General features: G+C 47.4%; 1 protein-coding gene across 3 annotated transcripts in view; it reads right to left on the bottom strand.

Moving 5' to 3' along the window:
• GDPD4 (glycerophosphodiester phosphodiesterase domain containing 4) overlaps window positions 1-17,540 on the bottom strand; it is a 144,294-nt gene extending 126,754 nt beyond the window's left edge. For 2 of the 3 annotated variants that reach the window (XM_073612848.1, XM_073612850.1), the window contains exon 1: window positions 17,399-17,540. The gene's annotated coding sequence lies outside the window, so the exon portion shown is untranslated. Of the gene's footprint in view, window positions 1-17,391 lie in introns of all 3 variants that reach the window. The other variant, XM_073612849.1, reaches the window with a different exon arrangement.
• Window positions 17,541-17,836: the final 296 nt, after the last annotated feature.

Raw genomic sequence — 17,836 nt, 5'->3', positions numbered from 1 at the left:
ATTTAGTTTGCGTGTAAAGGTAGGTGTCCCAATACATAGTTACATAGTAGGTGAGGTTGAAAAAAGACACAAGTCCATCAAGTCCTACCTATGTGATACTTTTGATAATATAGTGTATGTATGTATATATAGATACACTGTATATAATATTATCATTCTATTACAATACCTGTCCTTGATTTTGGCACTGCCAACGGCTTTATTTAGCCAGGGGGCTCCATTCAAACTTTACTATGGGGCTTCATGATTTGTAGTTATGCTTATGATTGCCAGGACTAATAGAGAGGGTGACACTAGTGGATGTTGGGGACACAGACAGCAATAAAAACCTGACAGCGAGTTCTAAGTCTTCCCCAAAACAAAAAAAAATGTTTTGGCTAGAGCAGTGGTTTCCAAACTGTGGCCCGGGGGGACCAGATGCCACCCTTTGCTTACTTTTTTAAGGCCCTTGGGACTTTATTTCATCCACAACTCCTCCCACTAACACCAATGATGGGGACATGGCACAATTCCTTCCAATGACACCAACAATTGGGCCCAATGACACTAGTAATGGTGGACCAGGGGCAGACTGACCAGTCGGTCCATTCGGATGTGTCCGAGGGCCCGGCCGCTGGGGAGGGTAAAGGGTGAGGGCGAGCGTTGCTGGATCACATAGAGCAGGGATTTCCCTTTTACCCAGCGACCGCTGTCATCGGATTTCCTGCCTCCTGCATTGGCTCTTTTGATAGACATCACACTGGAAACAGGACATCTGATGACAGCGGATGCTAGGTAAAAGGGAGATCCCCACTCGCGCTGCATGGAAAGGACACTGGTGAGGCTGCATGGAGGGGACACTGATCAGGCTGCATGGAGGGGACACTGATCAGGCTACATGGAGGGGACACTGGTGAGGCTGCATGGAGGGGACACTGGTGAGGCTGCATGGAGGGGACACTGGTGAGGCTGCATGGAGGGGACACTGATCAGGCTGCATGGAGGGGACACTGATCAGGCTACATGGAGGGGACACTGGTGAGGCTGCATGGAGGGGACACTGGTGAGGCTGCACGGAGGGGCTGCATGGAGGGAACACTGACAAGGCTGCATGGAGGGGACACTGGCGAGGTTGCATGGAGGGGACACTAGCAAGGCTGCACGGAGGGGCTACATGAAGGGGGACATTGGTGAGGCTGCATGATGGGGACACTGGTGAGGCTGCCCTGAGATGACACTCGGGAGGCTGCCCTGAGATGACACTTGGGAGGCTGCATTGAGGAGACACTGATCAGGCTGCATGGAGGGGACACTGGTGAGGCTGCATGGAGGAGACACTGGTGAGGCTGCATGGAGGGGACACTGGTGAGGCTGCCCTGAGGGGACACTGGTGAAGCTGCCCTGAGGGGACACTGGTGGGTCTGCCCTGAGGGAACACTGGTGAGGCTGCATTGAGGGGACACTGGTGAGGCTGCACAGAGGGGACACTGGAGAGGCTGAACAGAGGGGACACTGGTGAGGCTGCATTGAGGGGACACTGGCGAGGCTGCACGGAGGGGACACTGGTGAGGCTGCACAGAGGGGACACTGGAGAGGCTGAACAGAGGGGACACTGGTGAGGCTGCATTGAGGGGACACTGGCGAGGCTGCACGGAGGGGACACTGGTGAGGCTGCACGGAGGGGACACTGGTGGGGCTGCGCTGAGGGGACACTGGTGAGGCTGAATGGAGGGGGCACTGGTGAGGCTGCACTGAGGGGACACTGGTGAGGCTGCAGGGAGGGGACACTGGTGAGGCTGCATTGAGGGGACACTGGTGAGGCTGCATGGAGGGGACACTGGTGAGGCTGCATGGAGGGGACACTGGTGAGGCTGCACAGAGCGGACACTGGTGAGGCTGCATGGAGGGGACACTGGTGAGGCTGCACAGAGGGGACACTGGTGAGGCTGCACAGAGGGGACACTGGTGAGGTTGCACGGAGGGGACACTGGTGAGGCTGCATGGAGGGGACACTGGCGAGGCTGAACGGAGGGGACACTGGCGAGGCTGCACGGAGGGGACACTGGCGAGGCTGCATGGAGGGGACACTGGTGAGGCTGCACTGAGGGGACACTGGTGAGGCTGCACTGAGGGAACACTGGTGAGGTTGCATGGAGGGGGCACTGGTGAGGCTGCATGGAGGGGACACTGGCGAGGCTGCATTGATGGGCACTGATGAGGCTGCATTGATGGGCACTATTTCTAACATAGACTCTCAAATGGACACAGAGAGAACACGCACACAACGTCAATATGTGTTGCACTGCGCGCCTCCACGCACTGGGCCTGCTGCAAACCTCCTAGTTCTACTGTCCCGGATAGGGCAAAGGCAGCCGCCTCCCTCCAATTTTCTCCCTCGCCTCGGCAAACAGTGCCCGGGAGGGTGGAACGAGGAGAGGACACATCAGCCAGCCAAAGCAGGGCCAGGGTACCAGCCAGCCACCCACGGTGACCCACCCACACCAGGGAGCCAGCCAGCCACAGAGGACACGGGAGCCAGCCAGCCACAGAGGACGCAGGAGCCAGCCACAGAGGACGCAGGAGCCAGCCAGCCACAGAGGACGCAGGAGCCAGCCACAGAGGACGCAGGAGCCAGCCAGCCACAGAGGAAGCAGGAGCGAGCCAGCCACAGCAGGGTGCCAGCCACAGAGGACGATGGAGCCAGCCACAGCAGGGTGCCAGCCGCAGAGAACGATGGAGCCAGCCAGCAACAGCAGGGTGCCAGCCACAGAGGAAGCGGGAGCCAGCCACAGAGGACGCAGGAACCAGCCACAGCTACAGTACCCATAGTTAAGGTAAGAGGAGTGCTACTCGGTGCCAATTTTATTTCTACTTTGTGAGAGGTTGGGTCAGGGGTGAGAGTCATGGCACAAGGAGGGGGTCCAGTGAGGACCAGAGTAAATGAAGGTGTTCACTGTACACTCTGTTAGAAAGAGGCCCCCTCCAGGTCCCATCATCCTTTGTAGTCTCTAATAGGTCCTGGAAGGGGGTCTCTCTCTAACAGAGACTCTCTAATGGACACTGTTAGAGAGAGACCTCCCCTCCAGGTCCCATTAGACTCTGTTGTAAACTCTAAGGGGACGTTTTCTAACAGACTGTCTAATGGACACTGTTAGAGAGAGACCTCCCTCCAGGTTCCATTTTAAAAAAGGCAGAAGTTGTACTTTGTGCAAAATGTAGAGGCGGGATCAGGGGTGGGCCATGGGTGGGGTCAGGGGTGGAACCTGAGCGGGGCCTGACAGGGGGCCCTTGCTTTATTTGGTCCGGGGGCCCTGAGTGTTGTCAGTCAGCCCCTGTGGTGGACAATTCCTTCCCATGACACTAATAATGGTAGACAATTCCTCCCAATGACACTAATGATGGTGGATAATTCCTCCCAATGACACTAATGATGGTGGATAATTCCTCCCAATGACACTAATGATGGTGGATAATTCCTCCCAATGACACCAACGATGGGGGCACACTTTCTTCCACTGACGTCGGGACCTTTTCTACTCCCAATGGCAATAACCTGGCCCTCCCCTAAAATTTGAAGGACAGTAAACTGGTCCCCTGGTTAGAAAGTTTGGAGACCCCTGGGCTAGAGTAAATTCTATTAATATTTGTGCTTCATGGACAAATGTCGTTTTTCAACTTAAGTCAGCAAATAGGTGAGAAATACTCCTTTTTATTCTTTCTCCGAGGGCCCAATAAAGAACATTTTTTAAAATGGCTTTAACTGTATGAATCTATCAGACAGATCGTGCCAGTAATCTCACTCTGCCAAGTGCAGTAAATTCTCCTCTGAATTGGGTTCGGCACTAAGCAATCAATACTAATTATATAAAGTGGGTTATTCATTTCAGGCAGTGCCCAAGGCATGATGTATTGTATTTAGCAATTTTCCACTTAAAGGGGAACTCCATGTGGTTTCAAGCAAAAATGAAAGAACCACCGTTACCGCATAGCTTTATATCTGTTGTTAAAGCGGTAGAGTCTATGTAGCCTAACTTGGAGTAATTATTGTTTTTTAAATTTTGGATAGAGAATGGGGAAATTTAAAACACATTTTTATTTCAGCCTGTAGCCCCACTGAGGGGGCATTTTCCCTCACTTCCTGCCCCTGTGACACATAAAAAAAAATGGGGTGTTACTGTAATGCCGCGTACAGACGATCAGACATTCCGACAACAAAATCCTGGATTTATTTCCAACGGATGTTGGCTCAAACTTGTCTTGCATACACACGGTCGCACAAATGTTTTCGGAAATTCCGAAGGTCAAGAACGCGGTGACGTACAACACGTACGACAAGCTGAGAAAAATGAAGTTCAATAGCCAGTGTGGCTCTTCTGCTTGATTCAGAGCATGCGTGTAATTTTGTGCGATGGAATTGTGTACACACGATTGGAATTTCCGACAACGGATTTTGTTGTCGGAAAATTTGAGAACCAGCTCTGAAATTTGTGTCGGAAATTCCAACAACAAATGTCCGATGGAGCCTACACACGGTCGGAATTTCCTACAACAAGCTCACATCGAACATTTGTTGTCGGAAATTCCGACCGCGTTACAGTTAAAGTGTTACTAAACCCAGGAGCCTGCATTCACTTATATCTTGTCTCCCACAGTAAACAGAACATGGAAATGCAATTATTTTAGTAAATACAAACTGTTAAATACCTTTTCTCATCAGCAGTATATAGCAGTCTATCAGTGTCTGGTTAAAGCTTGTAGGAGTTTTCATTCTACTCTGACTGTCCAATGAGGCTGCAGGACCCCTGACCCTCTGTCTGGACAGTTCTGATTGGCCTTGTGCTGATTACATGCACTCTTCCAAGAAAAAAAAAACAACTCTCTAGCAATACACACCAATCTGAGCATGTGCAGAGTGCCCCCAAGGCTCTGTACTACCTGGAGATGGATTGGGGACTGTGGAAGAAGGGGAGGATCAGAGAAGGCAGCCTTTTTACACAATGTGGAGGTATAACCCCTTAGATTCCACAGTGAGTATAACAAGCATGCTTTACTGCATATACAGACTGATTTTACTGTTGTGGGTTTAGTAACACTTTAAGTGAATCGTCTGGAATTAAATTTAGCCCAGGTTCAGCAAATGTATCAATAAATTTGCCTAAAGCCAGCCATAGACGGTTCAAATCTTGGCTGAGATTCCAACCCATGTATGGGCAGGCTGGTTGTACCCAAGTTGATCGATCAACTTATACAGCCAGCCTGCTGGATTTTACATGCGATTATTGGTAGCAGCTGTTATATTGTGTTCTCCCGACAAAGCCCCCCCCCAGCTGGGAGAAAACAATGGCTCTATGGGAGGGAAGGCCACCTGCACTGAAGTCAATGGGAGGTGAATGTTGCTGAACAAAAAGCATGGGAATCCAAGTACCGCTGTGGGGGGCTTTATCAATGCAAAACAAAAACCACACACAGCAGGGAGGGGGTCTCTTTATACAGCTTTGAGGTCAACATAGAAAATACAAATGACAGGTTTGGTGGATGACTTCAATCTGAGTGTGATGTGATGGTGTTCAGGTACAGCCTCAGCAACCGCATACTGTGGCAGCATATTTTTTGCTGTGCAATCAAACATTCTATTCTTCAATTTGGAATGATCTTGGTTTGCAGACAGCAGTAGCACACCGATCTACTTTTATATGAATCGTATCAGTTATATAATAGCAAAGCCTATACAGGGATGGACTGGGACAAACATTTGGCCCTGGACTTCATCCAGACCAGCCCACTTTAATTTTACAAACATGCACAAAAACAGTATATAGACTATACGCAATTGTGCAAAAAAAGACTATGCCTTACATCAGGGTCCCCAGAGAGCCCCCCCTTACATCAGGGTCCCCAGAGAGCCCCACTTACATCAGAGAGCCCCCAATAAACATCAGAGTGCCTAGAGAGCCCCCTTACATCAGGGTCGCCAGAGAGCCTCCTCCTTACATCAGGGTCACCAGAGAGCCTCAGTTGGCATCAGGGTCCCCAGAGAGCCCCCCCTTCTATCAGAGTCCCCAGAGAGCCCCCCCCACCCCTTACATCAGGGTACCCAGAGAGCCTCCTCCTTACACCAGCATCCCCGGATAGCCCCCCTTACATCAGAGTCCCCAGAGACACCCCCCCCCCCTTACATCAGAGTCCCCAGAGAGCCTCAGTCTTGCATAAAGGTCCCCAGAGAGCCCCTCCTTACATTAGAGTCCCCAGAGAGCCCCCCCCCCTTACATCAGGGTCCCCAGAGAGCCTCCTCCTTACACCAGGGTCCCTAGAGAGCCCCTCCTTACATCAGCGTCCCTGGATAGCCCCCCTTACATCAGAGTCCCCAGAGACACCCCCCCCCCTTACATCAGAGTCCCCAGAGAGCCTCAGTCTTGCATAAAGGTCCCCAGAGAGCCCCTCCTTACATTAGAGTCCCCAGAGAGCCCCCCCCCCTTACATCAGGGTCCCCAGAGAGCCTCCTCCTTACACCAGGGTCCCTAGAGAGCCCCTCCTTACATCAGCGTCCCTGGATAGCCCCCCTTACATCAGAGTCCCCAGAGACCCCCCCCCACTTACATCAGAGTCTCTAGAGAGCCTCAGTCTTGCATAAAGGTCCCCATAGAGCCCCTCCTTACATTAGAGTCCCCAGAGAGTCTCAGTCTTGCATCGGGGTCCCTAGAGAGCCCCCATCTTACATCAGAGTCCCCAGAGAGCCCCTCCTTACATCAGGGTCCCCAGAGAGCCTCTCCCTTACATCAGGGTCCCCAGAGAGCCTCCCCCTTACATCAGGGTCCTCAGAGAGCCCCCCCTTACATCAGGGTCCCCAGATAGCCTCCCCCTTACATCAGGGTCCCCAGAAAACCTCCCCCGTACATCAGGGTCCTAATAGCCTCCCCCTTACATCAGGGTCCCCAGAGAGCCCTCCCTTACATCAGAGTCCCCAGAGAGCCTCCCCCTTACATTAGGGTCCCCCGGGAAACCCCCAACTTACATCAGCGTCCCCAGAGATCCCCTCCTTACCTCAGAGTCCCCAGAGATCCCCTCCTTACCTCAGAGTCCCCAGAGATCCCCTCCTTACCTCAGAGTCCCCAGAGATCCCCTCCTTACCTCAGAGTCCCCAGAGATCCCCTCCTTACCTCAGAGTCCCCAGAGATCCCCTCCTTACCTCAGAGTCCCCAGAGATCCCCTCCTTACCTCAGAGTCCCCAGAGATCCCCTCCTTACCTCAGAGTCCCCAGAGAGCGGCTCCTTTCATCAGAGTCCCCAGAGAGAGGTCAGGCAGTGAGAGAAGATGTAATCTTTCTGCTTCCCACGTCTGCACACTGAGGGCGGAACAGCGGTGATGCAGGGCGGGCGGTGAGAGATAATGTCATCTCTCTGCTCTCTCGCCCGCCTGGCTGTTCTGTGCTGCCTGCCCACTCTCCTGTGCTGCCCGCCGCATGGCTGCAGAGAGGCCATGGCTTGGTAGTGGGCCACGGCCCTGTGGTTGGGGACCCCTGGGACTCGGGGCTATAGGCCCCAGATTCAGGGTTATAAACCTCAAAAGACACCGCCTAGCGACGCCACTGGCTGTCACTGGAACCGGCCCACTGAGCCATCGCCCCCCTGGGAAACTTCAGGTAGTCCCCATGGCCATTACATGCCTGAGCATATACCATCTAGCAGGGTAGAGTATATAGAATACAGCAGAGTGCATACCATGGAGATGGGTAAAGTAAACAGCATAACATACAGCAGAGAGTATAGCGTGGAGATAAGTAGAGTATATTACAGAATAGGGTACAGAATGGACAAGAGTAAAGTAATATAACGTACAACAGAGTGTAAACAACAGAGAAGAATGGAAAAAATAACAAACATTAGAGTGTATTCAATAGAAAGAGTAGAGTATATTACACACAAAAGAGTAATTACAATGGTGAAGAGTATGGTATATACCATACAGCAGTGCATATGTAATAGGCAACAGTTGGTATATAGCATACAGCAGAGTATATAGAATGGAGAATAGTAGAGTATATAACATACAACAGAGTATATACACAGGAGAAGAGTGCAATAAATAACATGCAGCAGACTATATACAACAGACAGAGTGGAGTATATAACATACAACAGAGTATATATAACAAGGAGAAAAGTGGAGTATATAACATACAACAGAGTATATACAGTACAATAGACAACAGTGGAGTATATAACATACAGCAGAGTATATACCATGGAGAAAGGTGGAGTGTATAATATACAGCAGAGTATATACCATGGAGAAAAGTAGAGTATATAACATACAACAGAGCAAATACATTGATGAATAGTAGAGTATATAACACACAACAGAGCATATACATTACAATGGAGAACAGTGGAGTATATAACATACAGTGCCTTGAAAAAGTATTCATACCCCTTGACATTTTCCACATTTTGTCATGTTACAACCAAAAACGTAAATGTATTTTATTGGTATTTTATGTGATAGACCAACACAAAGTGGCACATAATTGTGAAGTGGAAGGAAAATGATAAATGGTTTTCAAAATGTTTTACAAATAAATATCTAAAAAGTGATACCCCTAACTAAAATCTAGTGGAACAAATTGCCTTCAGAAGTCACCTAAGTAATACATAGAGTCCACCTGTGTGTAATGTATTCTCAGTATAAATACAGCTGTTCTGTGAAGCCCTTTAGAGGTTTGTTAGAGAACCTTAGAGAACAAACAGCATCATGAAGGCCAAGGAACACCCCAGACAGGTCAGGGATAAAGCTGTGGAGAAGTTTAAATCAGGGTTAGGTTATAATAAAATATCCCAAGCTTTGAACATCTCACGGAGCACTGTTCAATCCATCATCTGAAAATGGAAAGAGTATGGCACAACTGCAAACCTACCAAGACATGGCCGTCCACCTAAACTGACAGGCCGGGCAAAGAGAGCATTAATCAGAGAAGCAGCCAATAGGCCCATGGTAACTCTGGAGGAGCTGTAGAGATCCACAGCTCAGGTGGGAGAATCTGTCCACAGGACAACTATTAGTCGTGCTCTCCACAAATCTGACCTTTATGGAAGAATGACAAAGAAGCCATTGTTGAGAGAAAGCCATAAGAAGTCCAGTTTGCAGTTTGTGAGAAGCCATGTGGGGGACACAGCAAACATGTGGAAGAAGGTGCTCTGGTCAGATGAGATGAAAATTTTACTTTATTGGGCTAAAAGCAAAATGCTGTGTGGCGGGAAACTTATGCCGCGTACACACGGTCGGATTTTCCGACAGGAAATGTTGGATGTGAGCTTTTTGTCGGAAAGTCCGACTCTGTGTATGCTCCATCGAACATTTGCTGTCGGACTTTCCGCCAACAAATGTTTGATAGCAGGTTCTCAAATTTTCCGCCAACAAAACTTTGTTGTCGGAAAGTCCGCTCGTGTGTGCACAAGTCCGTCGCACAAAAGTTCACGCATGCTCGGAATCAAGCAGAAGGAGCCGCACTGGCTATTGAACTTCCTTTTTCTCGGCTTGTCGTACGTGTTGTATGTCACCGCGTTCCCGTGTTTGTAATTGTTGGCCAACATTTGTGTGACCGTGTGTATGCAAGACAAGCTTGAGACAACAAGCTTCGAACAAAAATCCACGATTTTGTTGGCCGAAAGTTACATAGTTACATAGTAGGTGAGGTTGAAAAAAGACACAAGTCCATCAAGTCCAACCTATGTGTGCGATTATGTGTCAGTATTACATTGTATATCCCTGTATGTTGCGGTCATTCAGGTGCTTATCTAATAGTTTCTTGAAGCTATCGATGTTCCCCGCTGAGACCACCACCTGTGGAAGGGAATTCCACATCCTTGCCGCTCTTACAGTAAAGAACCCTCTACGTAGTTTAAGGTTAAACCTCTTTTCTTCTAATTTTAATGAGTGGCCACGAGTCTTATTAAACTCCCTTCCGCAAAAAAGTTTTATCCCTATTGTGGGGTCACCAGTACGGTATTTGTACATTGAAATCATATCCTCTCTCAAGCGTCTCTTCTCCAGAGAGAATAAGTTCAGTGCTCGCAACCTTTCTTCATAAGATCCTCCAGACCCTTTATTAGCTTTGTTGCCCTTCTTTGTACTCGCTCCATTTCCAGTACATCCTTCCTGAGGACTGGTGCCGAGAACTGGACAGCATAGTTCGATCGTGTGTACGGGGCATTCCACTGCACATCACCCTGAACACACCATCCTCACCATGAAACATGGTGGTGGCAGCATCATGATGTGGGGATGATTTTCTTCAGCAGGGACAGGGAAGCTGGTCAGAGTTGATGAGAAGATAGATGGAGCCAAATACCATCTTAGAAGAAAACCTGTTAGAGTGTGCAAAAGGCTTGAGACTGGGATGGAGATTCACCTTCCAGCAGGACAACGACCCTAAACATACAACCAGAGCTACAATGGAATGGTTTAGATCAAAGCATATTAATGTGTTAGAATGGCCCAGACCTAAATCCAATTGAGAATCTGTGGCAAGACTTGAAAATTGCTGTTCACAGACGCTCTCCATCCAATCTGACAGAGCTTGAGCTATTTTGCAAAGAAGAATGGGCAAAAATGTACAAAGCTGGTAGAGACATCCCCAAAAAGACTTGCAGCTGTAATTGCAGTGAAAGGTGGTTCTACAAAGTATTGACTCAGGGGGGCGCCATACAAATGTACCCCACACTTTTCACATATTTATTTGTAAAAAAAATTGAAAACCATTTATCATTTTCCTTCCAATTATATGCCATTTGTGTTGGTCTATCACATAAAATCCCAATAAAATACATTTACATTTTTGGTTTTAACATGACAAAATGTGGAACATTTCAAGGGGTATGAATACTTTTTCAAGGCACTGTATAGCAGAGTGTATACAATGGAGAAAAGTGGAGTATATAACATACAACAGAGTGTATACATTGGTGAATAGTAGAGCATATAACATACAACAGAACATATACAGTACAATGGAGAACAGTGTATATAATATACAACAGAGTATATAAAAATGGTGAAAAGTGGCGTATAAAACATACAGCAAAGTGTATACAGTGGAGAAGAGAACAATTAATAACATGCAGCAGAGTGTATATAACAGACAGGGTGGGGTATATAACATAAGGCAGAGTATATACCATGGAGAAAAGTGGAGTATATAATATACAACAGTGTGTATGCAATGAAGAAGAGTACAGAATACAACATACAGCAGAGCATATACAGTAGAGAGGAGTGGAATATATATAATACAACAGAGTGTATGCAACAAAAAGAGTGGAGTATATAACATACAACAGAGTATACACAATGATGCAAAGCGGGGTATATGACATACAGCAGAGTGTATACAATGGAGAGGAGTATATAGCATACAGTAAAGTGTATATGGGACGGTTTTCAGGTACCGCATACACTGGCAGAGTATTTCTGGCTGTGCAATTATATATTTTTTTCTTTTGGAATGATCTTGGTTTTCAGACAGCAGCACACCGATCTACTATTATATGAATCATATCAGTTATATAACAGCAAAGTATATACCATCTAGCAGAGTACAGTATATAGTATACAGCAGAGTGTATACCACCTATAATGGGGAGGACTGATAACACTGCTGGGGATGTCATGCATCAGAGGCTACACTGAGATCTCAGAACATTAAAGTGAGTGTAAAGGCTCGTTTTTCTTTCTTTTAAAAATAACAAACATGTTATACTTCCCTCCCCTGTCCGGGTTTTGCCCGGATCCTCCTTTTCTCGGGTCCCTCTTTGCTGCTCCTGGCCCCTCCCTCCTTTGAGTGACCACTCAGCCAGCAGCTTACTACAGGGGGCACCCAAGCTGAGTCAGAGCTCCCTGTGTCCATTCAGACATGGCGACCGCACTTGGCCCCGCCCCCTCTCTCCCCTGATTGGCTGATTGACAGCTGCAGGAGCCAATCGTGCCACTGCTCTGTCTCAGCCAATCAGGAGGAGTATACTGGATGGCCAAGGGGATCGTGGACATCGCTGGAGAGAGAAGGAGCTCAGGTAAGTAATTAGGGGGTGCTGGGATGGCTGCTACACACAGAAGGTTTTTAATCTTAATCCATAGAATGTATTAAGAAAAAAACAACCTTCTGCCTCTAAGCTGTGCGCATGCTGGATTTCTGACAGAATCAACAGCTTTTTTTTTGTTTTTGCGCTTATCGAACAGATATAACAAAATGAGTTTAATGGTAGATTTAACAAACCAATAGGGACCAAGTAAGTTCATTGTTTGGGTCTGCATACACAGTTCTTAGATGTGGTGGCTGCTTTAGTTTACCTTTTCAGCCTTGTTTCCATTACTTTTACCTGATGATTCTGCCAGTAACATGCCATTTGTCCTGAAGTGACAACGCCTACTCGATGTATCTATGGAGGAGAAGCGTTGTCACGTTAAGCTACTCTCTTCTGATTAAGGGCCCGTTCACACTAGAATGTGGTGTGGAGAGACGCATTGCCACGAGGCTTCCCGTTCCGCATTCAGATGTGTTTTGTCCTTGCAATCTGCTGCGGGGGTCAGTTCAAGTCAATGACACCCCAATCGCAGGTCGCAAGCGCATTGCGTTTGCCCGCACCGGATCACATGGTACAAAAGCACCCTGCTATGCAGTTGCTGCATATTTCAAAAAGTAGTGCATGGACTATGTTTTTTGTGCAGTGTGGTGTATGAGAAGAATATTATACGATCATATTATAGAGTGTATGGTCACCCAAAGCAGACCTTCAGTCATTTTTTTATCTTTCCATCTATTAAATCTTCTGCCCTTGTTGTTTTAACTTTGGATAGTAAAACATTTTTTTTCTGCCAGTAAATTACGTATACAGCCCACTTCCTGTTTCTTGTCTGGTCATTAGCCTAGGCTTATGACATCATGCACAGCTCTCTCTCTCATTCTCCTGAGAGTTTGCCAAGAAGGGGGGGGATGAGTCATAAGAGGGCCAATGAGAGCCGCAGAGCTGGAGGTGTGCCTCTGTGTAAATCCAAGAAGTGAACAGGCAGCAGCTTCAGCTGCCCACAGTTAAAATGGTTGCAGCCAGACTCAGCGGAGGGAGATTTCTGCAGCATGTTTGACAAAATCAAATCAAACAGTCCCTTGCACTACATAGTTGTTGTCAGATCTAAAGCAGATTATACAATCAGACTGCAACTGGGGCAGTGAGATTAAAGGGGAGCTCCAGGCTCCCCCACCCCAAGAAAATTAAAAGTCAGCAGCCACAATGTTTAACATAAGGACACTTACCTGTCCAAGGATCCAGCGATGTCCTCACCCGAGCCGATTCTTCAACCCACTTTGGGTGCAGGCGCCGGCATCTTAAGTAAGGGAAACTGGCAGTGAAGCCTTGCAGCTTCACAGCTGGCTTCCTGTTGCGCATGTGCGAGTCGCACTGTGCTTTGTGAATAATTCTGTAGTCTTCTGGGACCTGTTATGTGTCCCAGAAGGCTGTGGGGGGAAAGAGTGTGTGTGTGTGTGTGTGGGGGGGGGGGGGGGGTGGCGAACTTTCGGGTCAGGTCACTGCGGCGCATCTGACCGGAAGTGAGAGTAGGTACCTGTCAGAACCAGGTACCCGCCCCCCCTTCTTTCCCCAAAAAGTACCAAATGCTGCGGGGGGGGGGGGGGGGGGGGGTTTGCAAACAAGCGGAAATCCCCCTTTTGGGTAAAGTTTGGCTTTAATAATGGAATTCCACTCACTTTGAGAGATTTCCTCTAATTTCCTGCTGTATCTCTAGGACAGGAAGAGAAGGGAAATTTCCCCAATGATATACAGACAGGAAAAAAATAACCTGGCAGGGTTTTAGAGGTTTAAATGCATTCCCTACTTTATCCAATACTAAAAAATGGCATACATCCATTGTCTGTATGTTCTAAATAAAAAAAAATATTCAAAATAAAAAATATTCAAAAAAAAAATTCCTGCTTTATATATTCCTAAATTTGTACATTTATTGCAAGCTGAAACAACTGCTAAAAATTACAAATTCATCAATATATCATACCAAATACGGTTTCCAACAAACCTGAAATGGCATTTGGTATAAAGCATTAGCTTGTTTTAGTTTTTCTTTATTACAAGTTACTGAAATTACCAGACAATTGCCTTGCGTGTAGCCAAAGTGTCTAAATTTGCCCGACAATTGCCCTTTGTATGTCCAAACTTTCTAAAATAGTCAAACAATTGCCCACTGTGTGGCCAATGTGGCTGAAATTGCCTGTTAATTTCCCTGTGTGTGTGTGTTTGTAGTCAAAGAGGTTGAACTTCCCTGGAAACTGCCCTAAGTATAACCAAAATATCTACATTTGCCTGACAATTGCCCTGTGCATGCCTGAAGTGGCTGGAACTGTCCAACAATTGCCCAGTGCGTGGCCTATGTGGCTAAAATTGCCTGACAATTGAGTATGGTCACAGTGGCTGAAATTGCCCTGTGTGTGTGGATGAAATTCCCTGATAATTGCCCTCTGTGTCTATGGCCAAAAAAGGATGAAAGTGCCTGACAATTGCCCTATGTAAGGCCAAAGTGGCTGAAATTGCCCAGCAATTGCCCTGTAAATGGCTGATATTGCCCAGATGGTTGCCCTGTGTATGGCCAGGGTAACTGAAATTTTCCAACAATATCTCTGGGTATGTCCAAAGTGGATTCTGGCCATATACAAAGTGCGACAATTGCCCTGTATATGACCAGATTGTCTGGAACTGCCAGACAATTGCTCTGCGCAAATCCAAAGTTTCTGAAACTGTACAACAATTGCCCAATATGTGGCCAACGTGGCTGAAATTAAATGTAAGGTGCCCGTGTGTATGTGTCTATGTGTGTGCGTGTGTGGCCAAAGATCCTGAAATTGCCCAGCAATTGCCCTGCTTATGACCAAAGTGTCTAAATTTCTCCCTGACAACTGTCCTGTGTATGTTCAGTTGCTGAAATTGTTCGACAATTGCCTTGGGTATTTCCAAAATGGCAGAAACTGTCCAACAATTGCATACTGTGTGGCCAATATGGCTGAAATTGCCCATCAATTGCCCTGTGTGTGTGTGTGTTTGTAGCCAAAGAGGTTGCCCTAAGTATGGCCAGAGTGTCTAAATGTGCCTGACAATTGCTCTGTGCATGTCTGAAGTGGCTGAAACTGTCTAACAATTGGCCAGTGTGTGGCCAAAGTGGCTGAAATTGCTCAGTGTTGGGCCAAAGTGGCCAAACTTGCCAGTCAATTGCCCTGTGTGTCTGTAGCCAATAAACAGGATGAAAGTGAATGACAATTACCCTATGTAAGGCAAAATTGGCTGAAATTGCCCAAATGGTTTCCCTGTGCATTTCTAAAGTGGCTAAAACTGTCTGACAATTGCCCAATGTGTAGCCAAGGTGGCTGAAATTGTCTGTCAACTGCCCTGTGTGTGTCTATGTGTGTTTGTGGCTAAAAAGGCTGAAATTGCCTGACAATTGCCCTGCGCATGGCTTACGCGTCCAAGTTTCCCTGACAACTGCCCTGTGTATGTCCACTGTTTCTGAAATTGCCTGCACAATTGCTCCATGCATTTCCAAAGTGGCTGAAACTGTCCAAAAATTGCCCAGTGTGTGGCCAACGTAGCTGAAATTACCTGTCAATTGCCCTGAATATAGCCAAAGTGTCTGGATACACATTATACAATTATACATTATACCTTCAACTATGTAGTGCAAGGGCCTGCTTGATTACATACAATTAAGGTGTTTAGGTTTTGGTAAATAAAGAAAAGTTGTACAAGAAAATTGTATAAAAATTGTATAGTATGTAGCCAGCTTTAATTTGCCTTACAATTGTCATGTGTATGCCTGCAAGTGGCTGGAACTGTCCAACACTTGCCCAGTGGGTAGCCAACGTGGCTGAAATTGCTCGACAATTGCCCAGTGTGTGGCCAACGTGGCTGAATTTGCTCAACAACTGCCCATTGTGTGGTCAAAGTGGCTAAAATTGCCCAATTGCCCAGTGTGTGACCAAAGTGGCTGAAAATAGCCAAAAAATGCCCAGTGCGTAGTCAAAGTGTCTGAAATTGCCCGACAAATGCCCAGTGTGTGGTCAAAGTGGCTAAAATTGCCAGACAAATGGTCAAAGCGGCTAAAATTGCCAGACAAATGCCCAGTGTGTAGTCAAAGTGGCTAAAATTGCCCGACAATTGCCCAGTGTGTAGTCAAAGCGGCTGAAATTGCCCGACAGTTGCCCAGTGTGTGGTCAAAGTGGCTGAAATTGCCCAACTGCCCAGTGTGTGATCAAAGTGTCTGAAATTGCTCGACAATTGCCCAGTGTGTGGTCAAAGTGTCTGAAATTAACCAACAAATGCCACATATATGGTCAAAGTGGCTGAAATTGCCAAATGCCCAGTGTGTGGTCAAAGTGTCTGAAATTGCCCAACAAATGCACAGTGTATGTCCAAACTGTGAAATTGCCTGACAATTGCCCTCTCTATGACCATATTGGCTGGAATTGTTGCACAATTGGTATTTGTATGGCCAAAATAACTGAAACTGCCTGACAATTGCCCTGTGCATTGCCAAAGAGTCTGAAATTTGCCGACAATTGCAATATGTGTCCAGAGAGCCGGACAATTACCGGACAATCGCAATATGTGTCCAGAGAGCCCGACAATTACCCGACAATTGCAATGTGTCCAGAGAGAGCCCGACAATTACCCGACAATTGCAATGTGTCCAGAGAGAGCCCGACAATTACCCGACAATTGCAACATGTCCAGAGGGAGCCCGACAATTACCCGACAATTGCAATATGTGTCCAGAGAGAGTCCGACAATTACAATATGTCCCCTGAGAGCGCGATAATTACCTGACAATTGCAATACATGCCCAGAGAGCCCGACAATCGCAATGTGTGTCCAGAGAGCCGGACTATTACCCGACAATTGCAATATGTGTCCAGAGAGCCCGACAATTACAATATGTGTCCAGAGAGCCCGACAATTACAATATGTGTCCAGAGAGCCCGACAATTACAATATGTGTCCAGAGAGCCCGACAATTGCCCAAAAATTGCTCTGCTTGCGATACCGACACACGTGTGTCGGATGCACTACCCCAACCTGAACACAAGGGGGCGCCCTCTAGAGCAAACGGTCGCCTAAAGGAAGCAATGCATTGTTCCATTGCAAAGTGCAATCCATTGTGACCCCCTGTGGACGGCAGGAGAGGCAGAAGACCACCCAGGGAAGGGTTTAGGAAGGAGAGGCAGGCTGGACAGCAAAGCACAGACGTGACAGCACGATTCTCCAGGCAGCACAGACAAGGACAAAGCCATAGTGTGCCCAGGATCAGCGGTGCCCAGGCTCATCCCTGCAGATGGCATGGCATTGGTATGAGAGGTGAGGCTCCTACCCTGTACCTGGGATCCTCCGGAGTGCAGACGCTGATCGCTGGCAGAGCTGGCAGAGACTGGAGGCAGCCTGGGCTGTAATTGTAGAGTATTACAGAGCACAGCCCACAGAGGGAGGCGCTACAGGCTGCCTGCTATACTGCAACACTACTAACCCCCTTCTCCATGGGCACAGCCTGGCAGGAGATGTGACACTAACACTACTCCCATCAGCCAAGGGGTGATTCACAGCTATTTTAGTGCTGTCTCCTGGCACTGGGGATGCTCTGGTGACAACACTGTGCAGCTGCTGCAGAACATCTTGCCTTACTGGCTACAGTGTTTACAAAATGATCCCTGATCTTATAGATCAACTCATCGAGGAACCCATAAATTACCTTTCAGGTCTCAAGGAATCTCTGATGATTATATATGTAGCTTACAATAATAAGTGTGCAATAAAAGAAC

Source organism: Aquarana catesbeiana, linkage group LG02 (genome assembly GCF_042186555.1).
Source record: "Aquarana catesbeiana isolate 2022-GZ linkage group LG02, ASM4218655v1, whole genome shotgun sequence".
Taxonomy (NCBI): Eukaryota; Metazoa; Chordata; class Amphibia; order Anura; family Ranidae; genus Aquarana; species Aquarana catesbeiana.
The sequence above is the reverse complement of the archived record's forward strand: the minus strand, read 5'-3'. Positions and strand labels throughout refer to the sequence as shown.